This window comes from Herpailurus yagouaroundi, unplaced genomic scaffold (assembly GCF_014898765.1).
Source record: "Herpailurus yagouaroundi ecotype Mexico unplaced genomic scaffold, PumYag 188, whole genome shotgun sequence".
Taxonomy (NCBI): Eukaryota; Metazoa; Chordata; class Mammalia; order Carnivora; family Felidae; genus Herpailurus; species Herpailurus yagouaroundi.
In genome coordinates, this window is record NW_024412419.1 from 5,264,227 (window position 1) to 5,283,065 (window position 18,839).

At 48.8% G+C, this 18,839-nt stretch overlaps 1 long non-coding RNA gene and 1 other non-coding gene across 4 annotated transcripts; both read left to right on the forward strand.

Moving 5' to 3' along the window:
* The first annotated feature begins 14,722 nt into the window (after window positions 1-14,722).
* Window positions 14,723-16,146, forward strand: LOC121044546 (uncharacterized). 3 transcript variants are annotated; one of them, XR_005797343.1, is made up of 2 exons: window positions 14,723-15,188; window positions 15,704-16,146. It is a non-coding gene; the product is annotated as an uncharacterized LOC121044546 (long non-coding RNA). The 3 variants fall into 3 exon arrangements; XR_005797342.1 differs by having other exon boundaries at window positions 14,723-15,161; XR_005797344.1 differs by having other exon boundaries at window positions 14,723-15,119.
* Window positions 16,147-17,141: 995 nt separating this feature from the next.
* On the forward strand, window positions 17,142-17,248 carry LOC121044625 (U6 spliceosomal RNA). The gene has a single exon (XR_005797391.1). It is a non-coding gene; the product is annotated as a U6 spliceosomal RNA (small nuclear RNA).
* The last annotated feature ends 1,591 nt before the right edge of the window (window positions 17,249-18,839 follow it).

Genomic DNA, 18,839 nt, shown 5'->3' on the forward strand with positions numbered 1-18,839 from the left:
ACAAAGATTTCCCATATACCTCCTGCTGCCACACGTGCACAGCCTCCCCATTACTACCAACATTTTCCCCCTGGGGTACACTTGTTACAATTGACAAGCCATGTTGACACATTATTACCACCCAAAGTGCATAGTTGACACTGGGGTTCCCTCTTGGTATTTGTCCAAACCCAAAACATTTTATGGGTCTGGACAAACGTATGGTGACGTGTATCTGCCATTACGGTATCATGCAGGATAGTTTCACTGTCCTACAAAGTCCTCTGTGCTCTGCTTAATCATTTCTCCTCTCCCCTCTCCCGCAACCCCCGGAAACTACTGACCTTTTTATTATCGCTATAGTTTTGCCTTTTCCAGAATGTCCTATGGTTGGAACTATATAGTATGTAGCCTTTTCAGATTGGCTTCTTTTTCTCAGTATTTGCATTTAAAGTTTTCCATGCCTTTTCATGGCTTGATGGCTCATTTATTTTTAGGGCTGAATAATATTCCATTGTCTGGATAGATCACAGTTTATCTATCCATCCACCTGCTGAAGGACATCTTGTGGCTTCCAAGGTTTGCCAATTATGAATAAAGTTGCCATAAACATTCACATGTAGCTTTTTTGTAGGTCTAAGTTTTCAACTTAGTTGGGTAAGTACCAAGGAGAACAATTATTGGATCTTATGGTAAGAAGATGTTTAGTTTTATAAGAAACCACCCAACTGTCTTCCAAAGTGGCCGTACCACTTTGCATTCCCACCAACAATGAACGAGAGTGTCTTTTACTCGCCTGCATTTGATGTTGTTAGCGTTCTGGAGCACAGCTATTCTAATGGCACGTAGTGCTATCTCACTGTGTTTTTTTGTTCTTTGTTGTTTTTGTTTTTTTTTTAAGTTTATTTATTTTTGAGAGAGACAGAAAGAGAGAACGAGAGCGCGGTAGGGGCAGAGCGTGACGGAGAGAATCCCAAGCAGGCTCCACACCCAACATGGAGCCCCACTCAGGGCTCGATCTCACGAACCATGAGATCATGATCTGAGCTGCAATCAAGAGTCAGATGCTTAACTAAGGGAGCCACCCAGGCACCCGCATTTGTTTTTTTAAAGTTTATTTCTTTTCAGTCGTCGTTTTATTTATTTATTTTATTTAGTTGTTGACTAACTTGGATTTAAATTTAAAAAAGAGCCATTGTTGTTTTACTTTGCATTTCCCTAATGACATACCATGTGGAGCATTGTTTCAGATGCTTATTTTTCACCCGTGTATCTCATTCGCTGAGGTGTCTCTACAGGTCTTTGGCCCATTTTTTACATGTTAAATTTATTTTTTATTTTCTTAACAGGAGAAAAGGTATACAAATTTATTAATTTTTGATATTACATGGACAGGAGTATCACAAGGAAAGCAAGTGAATATCCCCTTTGGCCCCTATTTTAATCAGGTTGTTTGCCTTCTTAAGTTCTTGAATATTGAGTGTTCTTTGTATATTTTGGATAATGGTCCTTTATCAGATAAGTCTTTTGCAAATATTTTCTCCCCGTCTGTGGTTTATATTTTCTTACTCTTGACAATATCTTTCAGAGCAGACTTTTTTTTTTTTTTTTTTTTAATGAAGTCTCTGTTATGAAGTCTTTCTTTCATGGATCATACTTTTGATGTTGCATCTAACAGCTCATTGTCATTCCCAAGGTCATCTACATTTTCTCCTGTGTTGTCTTCTAGGAGTTTTATGCTTTTGTGTTTTATGTTTAGGCATGTGATCCATTTTGAGTAAATTTTTGTGAAAGATATAAGGTCTGCGTCTAGATTTGCTTTTTCACATGTGGACGTCCACTTTGTCCAGCACCATTTGTTGAAAAGACTTTTTTTTCTCCATTATCTTGCCTTTGCTCTTTTGCCAGAGATAAGCGGACTATGCTTATGTGGGTCTCTTTCTGGGCTCTCTATTCTGTTCCTGGGATCTACTCGTCTACTCTTTCACCAGTACCACTGTCTTGGTTACTGTGGCTTTAAAAGTTGGGTAGTGTTGTCTTTTTAGCTCCGTTCTTCTTACATATCATGCTGGCTATCCCGGGTCTTGTGCCTCTCCATATACACGTCAGGATCAGTTTGTTGATATGCATGGGACAACCTACTGGGATTTAGACTGGAATTGGGTTGAATCGATAGATCAAGTTGGGAAAAAGTAGCATCTTAACAATATCTTCCCTTCCATGAGCATGAAATATATCTTACTTAGTTACTTCCTTTTGTTCATCAGTTTCAAAGTTTTCCTCACATATATCTTGTACACCTAGGTTAGGTGATTTGTTAGCAGGATTTTCTCACCCTCTGAAATGCCCGTGGGCTCTGAACTCATGTTCTCTCTTTCATTTTTGACATTCATTCATTTGTGTCCTCTTTTTTTTTTTTTTTTTAATTAACCTGACTAAAGGTGTATAAATTTTACTGATCTTTTCAAAGAACCATCTTTTGGTTTCATTGATTTTCTCTATTGGCTTCCTGTTTTCCTCCTTATTTATTTATTTATTTATTTATTTGCTTTCAGCTTAAATTTTTATTAATTTTGGGGGCTACTTACTTTGGATTTAATTTGCTTCCCCCGCTTAGTTCCCTAAAGTGGAAGCTCAGATTATAAATCATATATATACACATACATATGCACACACATATATATATATACACATATACATATATATACAGATATATATACAAATATATATATATAATTTTTTCTAATACATGTATTCAATGCTATAAATTTCTCTGTAAGCACTGCTTTTGCTATATCCCACAAATTTTGATAAGTTGTGTTTTCATTTTCATTTAGATCAAATTTTTAAAATTTTACTTGAGATTTCTTCTTTGGCCCATGTGTTATTTAGAAGCATTTGTTCTTGGGGTGCCTGGGTTGCTTAGTTGGTTAAGTGTGTCTGACTTTTGATTTTGGCTCAGGTCATGATCTCATGGTTTGTGAGTATAGGCCCTGAGTTGAGCTCTGTGCTGATAGTGTAGAGTCTGCTTGGGATTCTCTCTCTCTCTCTCTCTCTCTCTCTGCCCCTCCCCCACTCACATGCACATTCACACACTCTCTCAAAATAAATAAACTAAAAATGAAAAGTAGTGTTTTGTTTAATCTCCCAAGGATTTGGGGGATTTTCCAGCTGTCTTTGTATTACTACAATTCCATTGTGGTCTGTAAGCAGGCATTGTATTATTTCTACTTTTTAAAATTTGTTAAGCTGTGGTTTATGTCCCAGATGTGGTTTATCTTGGGGAATTTTCCAGTGAGCTTGATGTTATGTAGTTTGAAAATGATGTGCCAACATGTAGGGCTTCTTTTTATTTTTTATTTTTTTAATGTTTATTTATTTTTGAAACAGAGAGAGAGAGAGACAGAGTGTGGGCAGGGGAGGGTCAGAGAGAGCGGGAGACACAGAATCCGAAACAGGCTCCAGGCTCTGAACTGTCAGCACAGAGCCCGACGTGGGGCTCAAACCCACAAACTGTGAGATCATGACCTGAGCCGAAGTCCGGCGCTTAACCGAGTGAGCCACCCAGGCGCCCCAGGCTTCTTTTTAGCACTTAACCTGCTCTGATGTGTTCTCTGATCCTCCTAGATCTCTGGATTGGTGACATTAATTTGGCAGAAATTCCCAGTCATTATTGTTTCAAATATTTCTTCTTCTCCTTTCTCTCTTTCTTCTCCTGGTATCCCCATTACTCTTCTGCTGCCTTATGTGGGGGTCGCACCAGAGCTGGGTCTTTGGTGTGCTTTTTGTTTTGTTTTGTTTTTAGTCTTTTTTTCCCTTTGCTTTTCAGGTTTGAAAGATTCTGTTGAGATACCAAGCTCAGAGATTCTTTCCTGAGCCATGTCCAACCTACTAATAAGCTCAACAAGATGCTTTTCATACCTGTTACACAGTATCTTGATTTGGAGCATTTCTTTCTGATTCTTTCTTAGAATATCCACCTTTCTGCTTACACACTGTCTTCTTTCTCTACGTAGATCCCTTAGCAAATTGGTCAAAGCTGTTTTAAGTTCCCCGTTGGGCAATTCCAACTTTCCTTCCATATTGAGTGTGTTTGCAATGCTTGCTCTGTTTCTTCAAACCGTGTTATTTGCCTTTTAGTATGCCTGGTAACTCTTTCTTGATAGCCAGCCTTGATGTGCTGAATGGAAACTGCTGGAAACAAGACTGGTAACGGCGGTGAAATGGGGTGATGGGGCACCTTTTCTGGTCCTGCCTGTACCTGTGGACCACGAACTTCACACAAGCTTCTCAGTTTTTCGGTTTCCTTCCTCCACCCCTTTAGGTGGGACAGCGTGTTTAGAGGGGGCCAGAATTGAGTGTTTCTTAGGCTCTGACAAAACCCCGGCAGGTTAGGCTCTGGTTAAATACGGTCTCCTGAGAGCAGAGCTGGGAGAGAAGAACAGAATGCTTTGGCATATTATCTCAGAATGATTATTTCTCTTCTCTCCCAGCCAAAAGCATAAGGGGATTTTCCTCCAATATTCACGTGAGAACCGGGTTGAGCGTGTGGACTTAAAGCTCGCCAACGTGGGGAGACCACTGCACGACTAGGTCCCCCTGGAGCTCTGATCAGTCAGGCACATCCACATTTGTCCAGTACTGTTTGGGCTCTCCTGCCTTGACACTTCTCCATGGAGATGTCTGCACACGTGGGTTGTGATTCTCTGCATGTGCCTGTTTTCTCCAACTTGAGGGGGCAGCAGCAAACCCGGGAACCTCCCCTCCCTTGTCCAGTTTGCTCAGCTTCTTACCTGTTGCTCGGGTGGAGTCGGTGACTTCTAAGATCCTCACGTGAGAACAGGAAGGCAGCCCGCTCCATTCTTCACACATGCTGAGTCGCTCCTGGGCTCTCGATCGTCTTCAGGATGAACTTCACCTGCCAGAGCAGGGAGCACATTCCTCCTCTCTCCCTAGGTCTCTACCTTCCTGTTCCCCCACTGTGTTCACACCGCAGCCACGGTCGACTTCTAGGCCCTCCACGAACGTGGGGTCCTCCCTCCCGATTCTGTGCCTTAGCAAATGCCATTTCCTAAATCTCCGCGACCATTGCCTGTTCGTCTCCCTGTTGAAAACATACTCAACTCCACCTTCCAAGTCTTATTAAAAAGACACCTCGTTTTCTTCCCTACAGAGGCGTCTCCTTTGTTAGCTTGTGTCACGTGATTAGAGCACGTCCACGTTTTCAGCATCTGCATTTTCCCTCTCCTGCCAGATTGCCTTCTAAAGCGGTCTGTCTCTAACTCGTTCTCTCGAATGAACAAGTGAAAGAATTCACAACTGAACGTAAGAAGTTTGAGTGTTTGCCTCCAAGACCTCTCCAAAACCCTTTCCCTGATTTTTAAGTTGCGTCCTGTAATGAGCCTTGGGAAGTGATTCAAAGACCACATTCTACTTTCTGTATTTTCTCTTATTTAATGCCTACTACAATCGCTGGTATCATTTCTCTTTTAATCATTTCAGAGTCATGCTATTGCATAAATAACCTGGCAGTATAACGAGGCATGGGTCAACTCACATAAAAACCATTAATATTGGATGCCTGGGCGGCTCAGTCAGTTACGCATCTGACTTGGCTCAGGCCATGATCTGGCGGTTTGCGGGTTCGAGCCCCACGTCGGGCTCTGTGCTGACGGCTCGGAGCCTGGAACCTGCTTCGGATTCTGTGTCTCCCTGTCTCCTTGCCCCCCTCCCTCTCTCAAAAATAAACATTAAAACTTAAAAAAACAAGCAATTAATATTGCTCCACAGTTACAGCCACGGTGGCCAGCGTTCCACCTGCCACATTACTTCCACTCCTGGAATCACTCACTGTGGGGTTCATCACCCTGAGACACCGGGCGTTTGAACGTGATGCTGTTCCTAGCTTGCGTAACAAGCCCATGAGGTAGCTATTATGGTGACAATTTTATAAATAAGACGGGGGAAGATGAGAAGATTCAAAAGGTCTTTGCAGCCCCAGAGCTGGTGAGTGACACAGTCGAGAAGAGAACTGCTTGCCCCTCCTCGTGCACTGTAGGCATTTGCTTCGTTTTATGGCACCGCTCTGCTTAGCCTTCTTTTGCCTCTATTCGATTTCTACTTTTCCACCAACACGTTCTGACCTTTGTTCTTTCTCTCTCTTTTTTTTTTTCCGATGTGGATTTACTTTTGAGAGAGACAGAGAGACAGAGTGCAAGTGGGGGAGGGGCAGAGAGAGAGGGAGACAGAATCCCAAGCAGGCTCCAGGCTCCGAGCTGTCCGCACAGAGCCCGATGCGGGGCTCGAACTCACAGACCGTGAGATCATGACCTGAGCCGAAGTCGGACGCTCAACCGACTGAGCCACCCAGGTGCCCCAAGACCTTTGTTCTTTAGATTCAAACTTTCTATAACCGGCAGAGAGTTATATTTTCCCTCTTCAGTCCACTCCCTTTACCTGTTTTTATTTTCCTCCTTTTGAAAATCCTCTGATAATTTTCTCTGGTCTTTTTTCCCATCTACGTCCTGTGTGTGGGTCTGATTACGGAATGAATTATGGAAACTTGGCATTCAAAGCAGCAGTGTTTTCACGCGGTCGTTATTAAACGTGGCGTCAACCTGCAGAGATGACTAAGTTAAGGCCCTTAGGCCATTTAATTCAAGACTAGAGGACCACACTCCGCAACACTATGGCACAGAACGCCGCGCTCCATAACATCTTCTTCATCCCGGTTTCTCGCCCAACGTCGTCATCGTCTTGTCAAGGACGGAAGGCGCCCAGTGGGGTGTGGCGTTTTCCTGGACAAGAGAGCGAGGCCGCATACAAACGGGGCAACCTGCACCCACAGCTGTGGCACAACAAAGGGGGCCTGTGCCTCCACTTCAACGAGAATTTCGAACGGTCGCTCGTGGAGTGTACGTGAGCTTTGATCCCTCAGAAACGTGAAGTTCCCTTCTATTTTGGGAGATCGTGAAATCTTCCCCTGTTCCCTTCCTGAGGTGTGTGCAAAATGAGTTCTCTTATCAGTTGTGCCTGCCCGGGAGAGATAATTTGGTGGCAGAACGGTGAGCGTCCTTGTGTGATTCCTACCCGGTTTCCTTTGCAAATGCGGCGTGCGATTTCATGGACTTTTTATTCATTTTTTCTATTCGAAGTTGCTGAATTTGAATGAGCTACAATCCCTCTTTTTAATAGACTGTATCAAAAATGTTTAAATTCCATAGCATCGGTGGAACCATACATTATGTCTGAGGACAAGGCCCGGGAGCATTTGGAGTGTTATCAGCAGCTTTAAATAGGTATTGGGTTTGAAGATAGAGTGTGTGATGAAAGAAAGCCAGACCCTAGCAGGCGATTTAGCTTTTAGTTTGAGGAACCTGTCACTGCTCGCTTCTGTAAACCTACCTAATGTGATTTATCTGATCCATTTCAATGCAAGAGAATGAAATGGCTCCCGTTAGCAACCGATACAGAAACAGCCGTTAGAAACTCACAAGCCTGGTGCTGCTTAAACATCTAGGCTAAGCACTTTTTAAATTAGCCACTTTAATCTTGTTAGTGGTCTGTAAATGAGAACCTCTCTCAGCAATCAGATGTTCACAAATAAGCCCATTTCCCACGGACCGGTGGTGTTGAGAAGGCTGGAGCTGTCTTGCTAAGGAGGATTGACTTTGGAGCAGGGTTTTAACAGATACCCAAACGTACCACAGCGCCTCTTCCTTTGGGAGCATGGGGTTCGGCAGTCTGGGGGTGACTGTGTCACTGCTCACCACTCCTACCATCCTCTTGGACCGCCATTTCCTTCCGTGGCTCTCTCCCCCATGTCTGTGGTCACCTCGAGGGTGGGGAGATGGGACACTTGAGAGAACCCAGAAGCATGGGGTGGATAGAAACCAGGTCCCTGCAGGTGGCTGAAGCCTCCACCGTTTCTTTGGGGGTGGAGCCTATGCTCCACGTTCACCAGTGGCTTTGAGTTGAGTGATTAAACTATGCTTACACCTTAATGTCCTGCTTCTCTCTCAGTCCCAAACCTGTGCTCTTGGCCCTCTGATGCCCTGCTCGCTTCTGCTGGGCCCTTCCCTTGGGGGCCCTGTGCATATTCACATCCCAGCTGTATTCCTTCTGGCTGGGTGACCTCACGGGCCATGAACTTGCCCCTCAAGTGTCTTTGAAAAGTGCCTGCTTCTGTATACTAGCTTAGCACTCACAGGCGGCCCACGGCATCATCTGGTTCCTAATTTTGGCTGACCAGAAGCGTCACCAGGGGAACTTTCCAAAAATAGATTCCATGACCTTATCTCAGTTCTGCTGAACTTGAATCAAAGACTGAATATGGGGATGTGCACGTTTTTAGAAAAACTTTCCTAGGGAACCCTATAGTCGGCCAGGTTGGGGAACTCGTAACTGGGGTCACCGTCTTTAGAATCTCCTTGTTCAAGCCCAGCTGTGGGTATGGCTGAAGGGCGATGCCGGGAAGAGCCTCGTGCTCTGACCAACTGCTGGGAGGACCTAAATACCTTGCCTGCCCAGTGAACAGATGGCAAAGTTGGCAGGCTATTCTGAAGGCCTCGAACCCTGACCTGCCTTCTAGTCCAGGTCGAGGGAGGGGGCATATGACCTCCACCTCCCAAAGCTACTTCAGACCTGCCCGACGCTTCGGCTGAAACCCTGCATCCCGCACCCATGTGAACATCTATCTTTATTCTCCAAGAATTATGTGAAAATATACTTGTTAAAAATACCAATGCCCGCGAGTACAGAGAAGTGAACGGCTCCTTCCACATGGCAAATCGTGTCCCTCCGCAAGTTTACCAAAAGCTTCTACCCTTGTAGACCCCACTGCATATATACGTCGGGGGGGGGGGCCCGGCCGAGAGAGAGTCAGAGACAGAGGGAGACGCGTAACCGTGGCGACTTGCTCAATGCTTCCTTGTCTTCCTCTCCTTATCTAGAGGATTAATAGTGGCACCTTCCCCACAGGGCTGTTAGCAGAGTTAAATGAGCTGATATTGGTAAAGCTCCTGGACCAGTGTCTAGACGGCAAGCATCACCTGTACCTGGGGTTAACCAGCAGACGCGCCTGGGGACTCTCAATATACTATAGATCCAGGCTCATGACTTGTAGCTTTTCGCTCAGTGTCATGTCTTAGAGCTCGTTCTGTGCTAGGACACACACATATGCCATCACCTGAAAGCAATCTCATAGTATTGTCTGGATGGACTTGAAATGATTTAATAATATCCTTCGACGGCCGACTGTGTTGTCCTCAAGGGTCAGTATTTTTAAAATACCGCCACATAAAGAAACACGCCTATTTGCATAAATAGGGGAACGTTTGTAGAGTAAAAAGTTGGACAGTTGAGGGGGTACGCAGGTTTTCCGACTTGAGAGATAGTGACCAACGTCCACTCTGCGGCCCCCTGCACCTAGACCCTCCGAGGCAGTGGATGAGGAGGGCTGTCCCCCTCACGGGAACCCACGCTGGATCTGGCCAACCGTAAAATAAAATCTGCACCGATGTGAGGTAGGGGAGAAGGCCTCAGACAGAACTCCGTCACCGCGAGTCAGAGCGCAAGTACAGCCTTCCCTGTGGCCGCGGGAAGGGCCGCCACCTGACCGCAAGGTGGCCGTGACGTGGAGCACGGTGTGGGCTGTGGTCAAGTGCCAGGGACGTCAGCATTGGATGCGTACCAGGGATCGTTCATTCCATTTCCTTTCTTTCAATTTGAACCTTATTCCCAACATTCAGTTCTGAGCCTGGTAACCTCTCTGCTGCTGAGATGAGTTGTGTCCGAATGCAAGAGAAAAACAACCCTAATTCTCAGGATTAGCAGTTCTGTTTTGGAGACTGCCAAACCCGATGATTTTAGTGTTGGCATCTCACTATCAGCGGTACCTTTTCCTGACAGTCATTGTAATATTGAGCCAATTGCTTCTTGTGGACAGAGGGATAGAATTAGATGTCTAAAGTGTCACTGAATTCATTTCCCATGCGGAAGCGCTTAGGGTCTAGATACGGCCGATTCTCCGCTGGTCTTGCCAGTCCCGGTGTGATGGGCAGCGAAGGACGGACTGGCTTGGAGCTCAGCAGTGCTGGCTCACACCCCCGGCTCTGTCCTGGGCAAGCTGATCGCCTGAACAGTCACTTCAATCTCTCCGAGTTGTACTTTCCTCGTTTGTAAAACAAGGGAAAGAACACACATCTCACAGTGGAGTTGTGAAGATGAACAAAATACGAGAAGCAAGCTCCTGGCTGAGTCTCATGAGACACAGCGAGGAAACTTAGGCAGTTTTCCACCCCTAGTTACAGATGCGGGGGGACAGGGTGTCGCCCGCTAGGTCACGTCGCCGATCGATGACAACACGGGGACAAGAACACAGGGCTTCTGCCTTCTGGTGACAAGCGTTTCCCCATCAAGCTACGTGCACTCAGAAATGCGGTTCCACGTGCGAAAACCCACCGGGACCAGCCAGCATTTTTCTCATCTCTGTCCTGAAGCTCAGAATCTACCTGCAAACCACTCTTGCAATTTCAGGAGAAAATAATATTCTAGCATAATCATATTTATATTAAAATCTTAATGGCTATCGTTAAAGCAAACTAATAAGCCAAGTTCTAGTAATTATATTACAATTAACTAAACGTCTTAATCAAAACCAATTAATGCCGGGGAAGACCTCTGTCAGGTGAGGAAGACGTATCACTCTGGCTTAAAAGCATCACCTCGGACCCGGAGGCCCACGCGGGATGGGTGTCTGGGCCCCGATGGAGCTGTGGACCAGATGATGCTGCGCTGCTCCTCCTCTTAAACTTTGCCTTTAAAACCCGGGTCAGAATTTTCATTTTAGTTCGAAAGGCTCTTCAATGCTTCCTTGGGGAAGTGCCTCTTGGCGTTAGCCAAGTCATACGCTAGATGTCACTGTGTTGCAACAAAATTTGGATTTTGAATGCCTTTTTCTGTGGCTGTAAATAAGGTGTCCTTTAGGAAGAAGAAGAAGAAAAAAAAGTGACCTGTCTTTCGAAAGGACTCGTCTCTCTCTCCGCGGTCTCTTACATGGTCATCTGGGCCAAGCGTCAGGTTTACTGATCACCTGTGGAGATTTATTTAAAATGAACAGACACACAGAACGTGTGCCTGTTTGACAGCAGCAACTTTAGTGGTGATGTTCTAATGTCCACGTTTCCCCCCGTGGCTTTGTGCCAGTTTAGACGGAAGTCTGTGGGGGAGTGATTCCAAACTCCTGTCTCAGCCCTAAGCGGGTCTCCGGACTCCACTGTCCTTACTGCAGACTCGTTACCCCCAGTGTCCCCTCCTTACTTGCTCTCTCACCTCCTGAGCCTCTGGAACAACAACGGCAGGGCCATAAAACCAGCTTCATGATGTAAAACGTCTGGGTGAGTTTTGCCTCTTCTGCCCCTCAGTCGTTAAATCCAGTGAGTTGCCAAGACCCGACTTCCGTCTGTAGCATCCTAACAAGACCCTCTCCTTGCCTCAGTTCAGAAGCGCACGTTTTTAAGAATGTGCATTCTTGTCACATGCATGTCCCAACCAGTGCCTCAAATTCAAGTTGTTCTGTTCATTTAAGGAAACAGAGACGATCAAACAACACCACCCTGGATGATCCAAGCTTAGCTGACCTCTCCACGGGCGATGGCGGCGGGTCCAGGCTCCCAGCACATGGGACCTGGTCAGCCCGATGGCAGCCCTGTCCTTAGCCCGTGACGAGTGTCCTGCTTGCCTTTGAGCACTTCCTCGGTTTTACGCCCCTAAGCCTTTGTAGGCACTGCTGTCCCTGCCCAGAAAGTCTAGTTCTTTCTCGGGCTGACCGGTCTGTTGTGCAAAACTCAGTGCCTTCATCTGTTCATTCTCCACCAGCCCCCCCCGGCCCCCCTTAATTTTTCCATTCCACGTTCTCATGATTTCTTTGTAGTTCTGTCTTCCCTTTAGCTCATGCATGTGTTGTAGGAGAGAATGATGTCTCTTCCTCTTTGTCATCTTGACAATGCTCCATACATGGTAGGGAAGTGAACGTATAAATGACATCTTTATGTCACATATCATACTTCCCTCTAATTGCGAATTTGTTAATTAAAATTTAGCAGAATGTGGAAGGAGAGACTTCAGTGGAGGCACTAACAGATGGACAGATGTCGTATTCTAGAATGAGGTGCAAGATCCTGAGGCTGGATTTCAGAAAGAAGAGAAAACCAGTCCTCATGACGCATCCATCTGATGGTCTCAAGAGTCTGGAAGAAGCTGGAGGGGGGTGGGTAAGATTTGTCCAGAGTCCGTTTCGATGTGCCACGAGGAATTAAGGGAAATCACTGGGAAGCCTGGAAATCTGTGGCTTGTATTTTGGCTGACACACTACAGTAGCATCCGGCTCCCTCTTGAACGACTCTGGGGCAGGGGAGCAGCTGTGAAAGCCGAGTGAAGAGGACGTTGACCCTTTGGGCGAAGGATGTGTGATTATCCTCACAGGCCAGGGATGGGCTGTGAACAAGACAACAGATGTGTTAGACTCACTGCCTTCCCGGAAAGCCCCATCGCGGGGACCAGAAGACTTGCCCCAAGGGTACCTTGATGCCTAGGTGCCGAGGAAGGAAATCAAGCGGCCGTCAGGCACAGCACATTAACTGTTAAGCTGCCGTCCCTCAGCTTCTCACCTACCCTGCTCTGCTCTGTGATGCCGGGGTTGGGCTGCAAACCTACTCCTTTGCCAGGCAGGGCTCCTGAGCCCTTCTGCGCAGGTGCGGAGGCTGCGGGCTGACAGCAGGGCTGGAGGGGCGAGGGGCCCCATCCTCTCTCTCGCACAACCGTTCATGGCCACGGCTTACAAGCAATGCCGCCTGTCCCTGCAGTGCCTGTTGAGCAGGGCTTTATTTCAGTTTCTGGTCCTGCGCACATTTCTAGAACCAGCCCCAGCACTCTCTCCTCAAGCAATCCTCCTCCTTCAGAGGTCTGAGTCCCAGTCTGCCCGGGGTCCCGCCTTCAAGCTCCTGGACCATCAGCACCAGGACCAAGCTCCTGGACCCTCAGCAGCAGCCTTGCCCCGGGGTGGGGCTCCAGCTCTGGGAGGGTCCCCCTCCAAGCCTCCGAGTTGCTCTCATAACCTGACCCCTTCCCTCTGTCGCCCGGACCCGGGGCTGGTGACCCCCACACGGGCTGCAGCTCTGTCTGGGACTCCGATGTCCTGGCTTGCGTCTAAGTTGTCTGAGGCCTGCCTGGCCCATTCCCTAGATGCGTTCTCTCTTAAAGTAACAGTGAGTTTCCGCTTTCTTGTCCGGAAGCTGATTCCTAAAAGAAAGGCGGCATGTCCGACATCCAGGGGACTGCTGGTAAGGAGTCTCCGAGGCAAGGAGAGGTTGTGGAGGGCAGAGGGTCAGCTTTCTACACCTGCTGTGCCAGAGTGAATGTGAGGAGTAGGACCCTTCATGCCCCCCTTTCACGCCCAAACTCCCCAGCCCTGAAGGTCAGGTATCAGCGGGGGCAGCATGAGCCGGCAGGTGAAGGCCCTGACAGAGCAGGGCTAAGGAACCCACCACGGCTCAGGGCTAGCCCGGGAGGATGCCGGAAGTTTGCCCACTCTCGGGGGTGGTTACTACCCGGGACTGGACCCAGCCACGAGCTAATTGCTGTGTTGTTTTCGTGATTATCAAGTAACCCGATTTTTTTTTTTTTTTTTTTTTTACTTAAAAGTGACCCCCAGAATGTCATGAAGACGGCCTTAAATTTCACGTGGGAACAAATGAAAGAACCAGCCCACCGAGCCGTTTTCAGGCAACGTGGGACACACACACGGCAGGCTCTGTGACGACAGGGGGAAGTGCAGACAGGCGGTAGGTGCCACCGTGGGTAAGTTGCCGAGTGCGGGCGAGCCTGTGGTTTGACAGGAGCCCCAAAGGGCGCCGGGCTCCGGCTGCCGGCAGGAAGGAGAGCAGAGGCACTTCTCTTTTCTCTCTTAGCCTAATTACACCATCCTGCTCAGGCCCAGGGCCCCGAGGCCATGCTCTTAGAGAGCAGCGGACCTGCACGGAGAATTGCCACTCTCCTGGTCTTCCACACTCGAGGGCCTGACACGCCCCAGGTCAAAGACGGGGGTACGCTCACCATGTATTCCTAGCAGGCGGCAGATCTGACCCCTGCCAGGTCATTGGTACTCAGTCGCTAAGCGATTAGAAGGTCGCAGAGGTTTGTGGGAAGAAGAGAGGAGGACTACAGGATTCCAGGTGGGGAGGCCGGGAGGTGGGGCTCGGAAAAATGTGAAAAAAAAAAAGATGAAAGATAGCAGGCTTCCTTTAGGGCTATGAAAGGAGGGCGGGGAACTGGGGGCGAAGGAAGTGCCCCCCCCCCCCCCCCCCCCGCGGGGAGGGGGGAGGGCAGGGGAGGGGGGGGTGGCCCGGGGCAGGGACCTGGAGGCAGGGTGGGGGCTGAGGGCAGGGACTCAGGTGGCAGGGGTGGAGGGCAGGGACCTGGAGGCAGGGGTGGGGCTGCGGGCAGGGACCTGGGCGGTGGGGGAGGGGCGGACGACCAGCGGGGTGGGGGCGGCCGGGCAGGGACCTGGATGGCAGGGGTGGGGGTGGAGGGCAGGGACCTGGGTCGCGGTGGCCGGTTGGGGTGGGGGTGGGGGTAGCGGGGGCGGCCCGGGGCCGTCGGGCCGGGGCTGCGGTGCCGGCGGCGCCCCGGGACTGGACGGGTCCCCCGGCGCAGGGTCGCGGCCCCTCCCCTGCACCCCTCTCCCCCTCCCCCTCCCTCCCCCCCCCAGCTGTTTTTCCGCCCCGGCTCTCTGAAAGCCTTATTGATGGCCCAACGTGCGCGCCTCAGCCCACGGTTTCCCCGGCCCCCGGAGCAGCCCGCGCTTCCTCTGACGTGGCCTCTGTCTTCTGCCCTCCCCGGGAGCCCCGGGCCTTTCACGTTTCAAACGCTCGACAGCTGGCCGCGCCGCCGCTTCCGCCCCAAGAAGGGCTCTTGGCACCGCACCACGGCCCGGCCGGCGCCGCGCTCTCTTCTCTCCAGCTGTGACAGAGGCTTTTTCTAGAGACTCGGAGAAGCTGCTGTCCAGCTGCGGCCTCGCCCCGTCCCGGGCTCTGCATGTTAATCAGCGGCCGCTCACTGCCCCGTTTGTGGGGCTCCGGCAGGTGCGCCCCCAGCCGGTCCCTTGCGCCCGCTCGCTCGGGCAGGTGAGCCCCGGCCTGACGTCACCGCAGGTGTGCCCCGCCGGGGGGGGGGGGGGGGGAACCCCCCCCCCCCCGGGGGGGGGGGGGGGGGCCCAGGGGCTCCGGTCCCAGGGCACCCTGAGCGACAGGGCCTCTGCATTCCCGGACCCGGGGACACACGCCGCCGCAGGCACTTCGTGGCGGGAGGGGGCGGGGGCACAGGGGCCCTGCAGGGCCCGGGGTGGGGGTGGGGGGCGTCCCGATTCATTGCACAGCTGATGACTTTGGGAGCAACCCAGCTGCTGCCCTGCCCCCACTCAGTGCTTTCGTTCACTCTGGTCTCGGTTTTGGAAAACTTTCTGTGTCGTATACCGTGATTGTCCCTGACTTTTGAACCTACCCATCTTCTGCGTCCCGGGCCTTCCCAGCGCCTTGGGTTGGGCTGGCCGGGGTGTCTGTCCGCGGTGTTCTGTTTCTCTTTAGTAAGAGCGGCAGCTTGTCAGCATCCTTGGGTTTTCACTCAGTGCCAACTGCTCATGCCTTCCACGTGTATTCATCTCGTTTAGCCCCCTCAACATCAGGACGGGTACACATAGTCATTTTCCACACTGAACTAAGGCGCGAGAGACTCGCCAGCCTTGGCCGGGCCCCGGCAGGGCCACGCCCCCTCCCCACACTATCTAGCGAGTGCGACAGTCCTTCACGTGGCCGGTCTTCTTCAGTCTAGAATCCATCCCCCTGAGGACTGGACCCTGGCATCCTTTATGCTTGTGGGCCTTGCAGACATGAAGGATGAAAGGGACAGAAAGGACAACAGGAAACGTAATGAGCACCCACGCCACGTGGAGAACCACAGTCCAAGCTTCTGTGGCCAGCTCTGATGTCACCCACCCAGCCATCTAGCAAGGACAGTGTTAATTTCCCCATTTTTTTTTTTCCGTGGTAAATAATATTTGGGTTGTATGGACGGTAGGAAGGGAAAATGTATTAAAACTCCTATTCCTCACTTCTTGCTACTTGTATTGGTTTACTTCATGGGCTTTTTATTCTCCAAGTTGGTTTCTTCAAGGAACGATGGACACGAGCTAAATAGACTTTCCCTTTTTCATCTAGACGTATACACTCCCAGGCTGGAAGCCATAGTGGGCTTTCTTTCATTTCAATGCTGCTGTAATGCTTTGGAAACGTATGTATTCACCTACCACGACTCAGTGACACAATTGTTATCCACAATTTACAGAGGAGGAATCGAGATAAAAGAATTAAAACCAGAGAAGGACACACACTCATTCTAGACACTGGAGGTCTCAAACTTGTAGTGTTAACTTGGCCTACAGATACGTTATACTTGCACCATATGATATCTTCTTTTATAGATTTAAATTAATTAAAAGCACTTAAAATTAGTTGATGCTTTAAAAGTCCAGATGCCCCAGTCTCTCTGACCAAATATCAGGTGATCCAGCAACACCAGGGCCCCACTTACACATGGCAACAATCTGTTGATAACTCATTAATCCCTGACCACTAACTATATTTTAAGGTGAGCTCTCGTCTGTACGAAACTTACTCTCCAGCCTGTGTTGCTGATTCACAATATCTGTCAGGCTCCCCAAAGCATTGACTTTGCCTGAAACAGCCTCCAGAAACAACCATACCCATCAGGGGAATAGTCTGTGATTTGGAAACAGTTGTCTCTAAGGGGTGGTAAGAAGGCCTCACTCAGTCAAAATCTGTGGCCCATGTCTCTCGAGCTCTGTGTTCTGACGTCGATTTCAAAGGTCAGTCAGGATATTCCAGGGACCCAAGGATAGTTGAACATCAAAAATCAAGTAATTGTTAGAAAAACCACATGATCGCTTCCATAGAGACAGAAAAATAACTAGAGAAAATTCAGCTCTCTTTCACAGGAAAACATCTTCAGGAGTTGAACTGGTGGTCTCAGCCATTGCAATATGAAAAGAAAAAAGAAAAGAGATGAAAGTTACTAAGATTTAAGTAACAGTGCACACTTTGACAGCACATAGACCAAAGTTGAAGCAACACAGAGAAGATTAGCATGGCCCGTGTGCAAGGATGATATGCAAATTCGCGAAGTATTCCATATTAAAAAAAAAAAAGCTTTAGAGATAAAATTGCTCTTAATTTTTTTTAATGTTTATTTATTTTTGAGAGATAGAGAGAGACAGAGTGCGAGTAGGGGAGTGGCAGAGAGAAAGACACAGAATCTGAAGCAGGCTCCAGGATCTGAGCTGTCAGCACAGAGCCCGACACGCGGGGCTCGAACCCCCAAACCGCGAGATCATGACCGGAGCTATAGTCCGATGCTTAACCGGCTGAGCCATCTGGGCGCCTCAAATTGCTCTTACATACAAATATAATATGTTTTTCGTAGAAAATCCTACGTAATCTATAAATCATTAGTACTAATGAGCAGCCCCATATATTCAATTTATTTATTCTGCAAATATATATCCAGTGTAAGAATGGCTATTCTAGCTGTAGCAGATACAACAGTGAATAATACAGAAAGTCCTGCCCTTGTGGAGCAAATCTATTTAGAAATATCTACAATATGTCTCATGATGACAAATATTCTAGAGCACAACAAAGCATAATAGATTCTTCTAAAAGTATGTGGTGGTTGGGGAGGGTCTCAGTATTAAGATGACAGCTGTGTAAATCCCTAAAGGAAGTGAGAGATCTCTAGCTGGGGGAGATCACTGCAGGCTGGGGGGGACAATGAGCATGAACGTTCTGAGTGAGAATTGTGCCGGTGTGCTGCTAAATGCAAGGAAGTCAGTGAAGCAGCATGAGCCAATGGAAGAATGATGCCAGATGAGCCTGGAGAAGTAACCTAGGGCCAGATAACATAATGTAGCTCTTTGAAAGATTTGGCTTTTACTCGGAGTGAGAGAGAGCTCCTGGAAGGGTTGGGGGAGAGTGTTGTCCTACAGGATCATCCTGTCGTCTTCGCCAAAATGGAGGGAAGTGAGTGCAGAAGCGGGACATCAGTTAGGGGGTTACTGCAATAATCGGGGAGAGAAATGTCTGTGGCTTGGACCCGAGGTAATACTGGAGGTGTGAGATATGAATAACTCCTGGCTTCATTCTAAAGGAAGAACTGCCTTTGTGATAGAGTCAGTGTGGTACCTGAGTTTTTAATTTATAGACTGGAAGAATGGAGTTCCCACTAAGCAAGATGCTGAAGACTGTAGAAAGGGGGAGGTTCGGAGGAGGTGGGGAATCGAGAACTTGGTCTTGCACATATTTGTTTTGAGGCATTGGAGTGATCAGTCTGGGGCCAGGCATCTGCTGTGGTGACAAAAACAAATCTCAGCGGTATAAATCACAAGTGTATTTCCCACGGATGCCATGCCCGTCGTAGATTGGACAATTCTCCAGGACAACTGCTTTTCATGCAATGACTTAGGGACGTGGCTCAGCCCTTCCTACTCACAGCCTTCACGCTCACTGCCGAAGGCAACCGCGAGATTAGAAAAGTGGGCAGTGTCTTTCTACCGTCTCACCTTGTGGCTGTGCAGTGGGTGCAGGGGTGTGTTGCCCAGAATTTCCCGTGGGGTATGAAGCCCTCATTATCCCTGCTGTTGGAGAGTTGGGTCCCGATGGAACCCCTTAGGTGACTCCCTATGGACTGTCTCCTATAAAGAGAGTCATCTAGCCCAAGGAAATGCCCTCTCC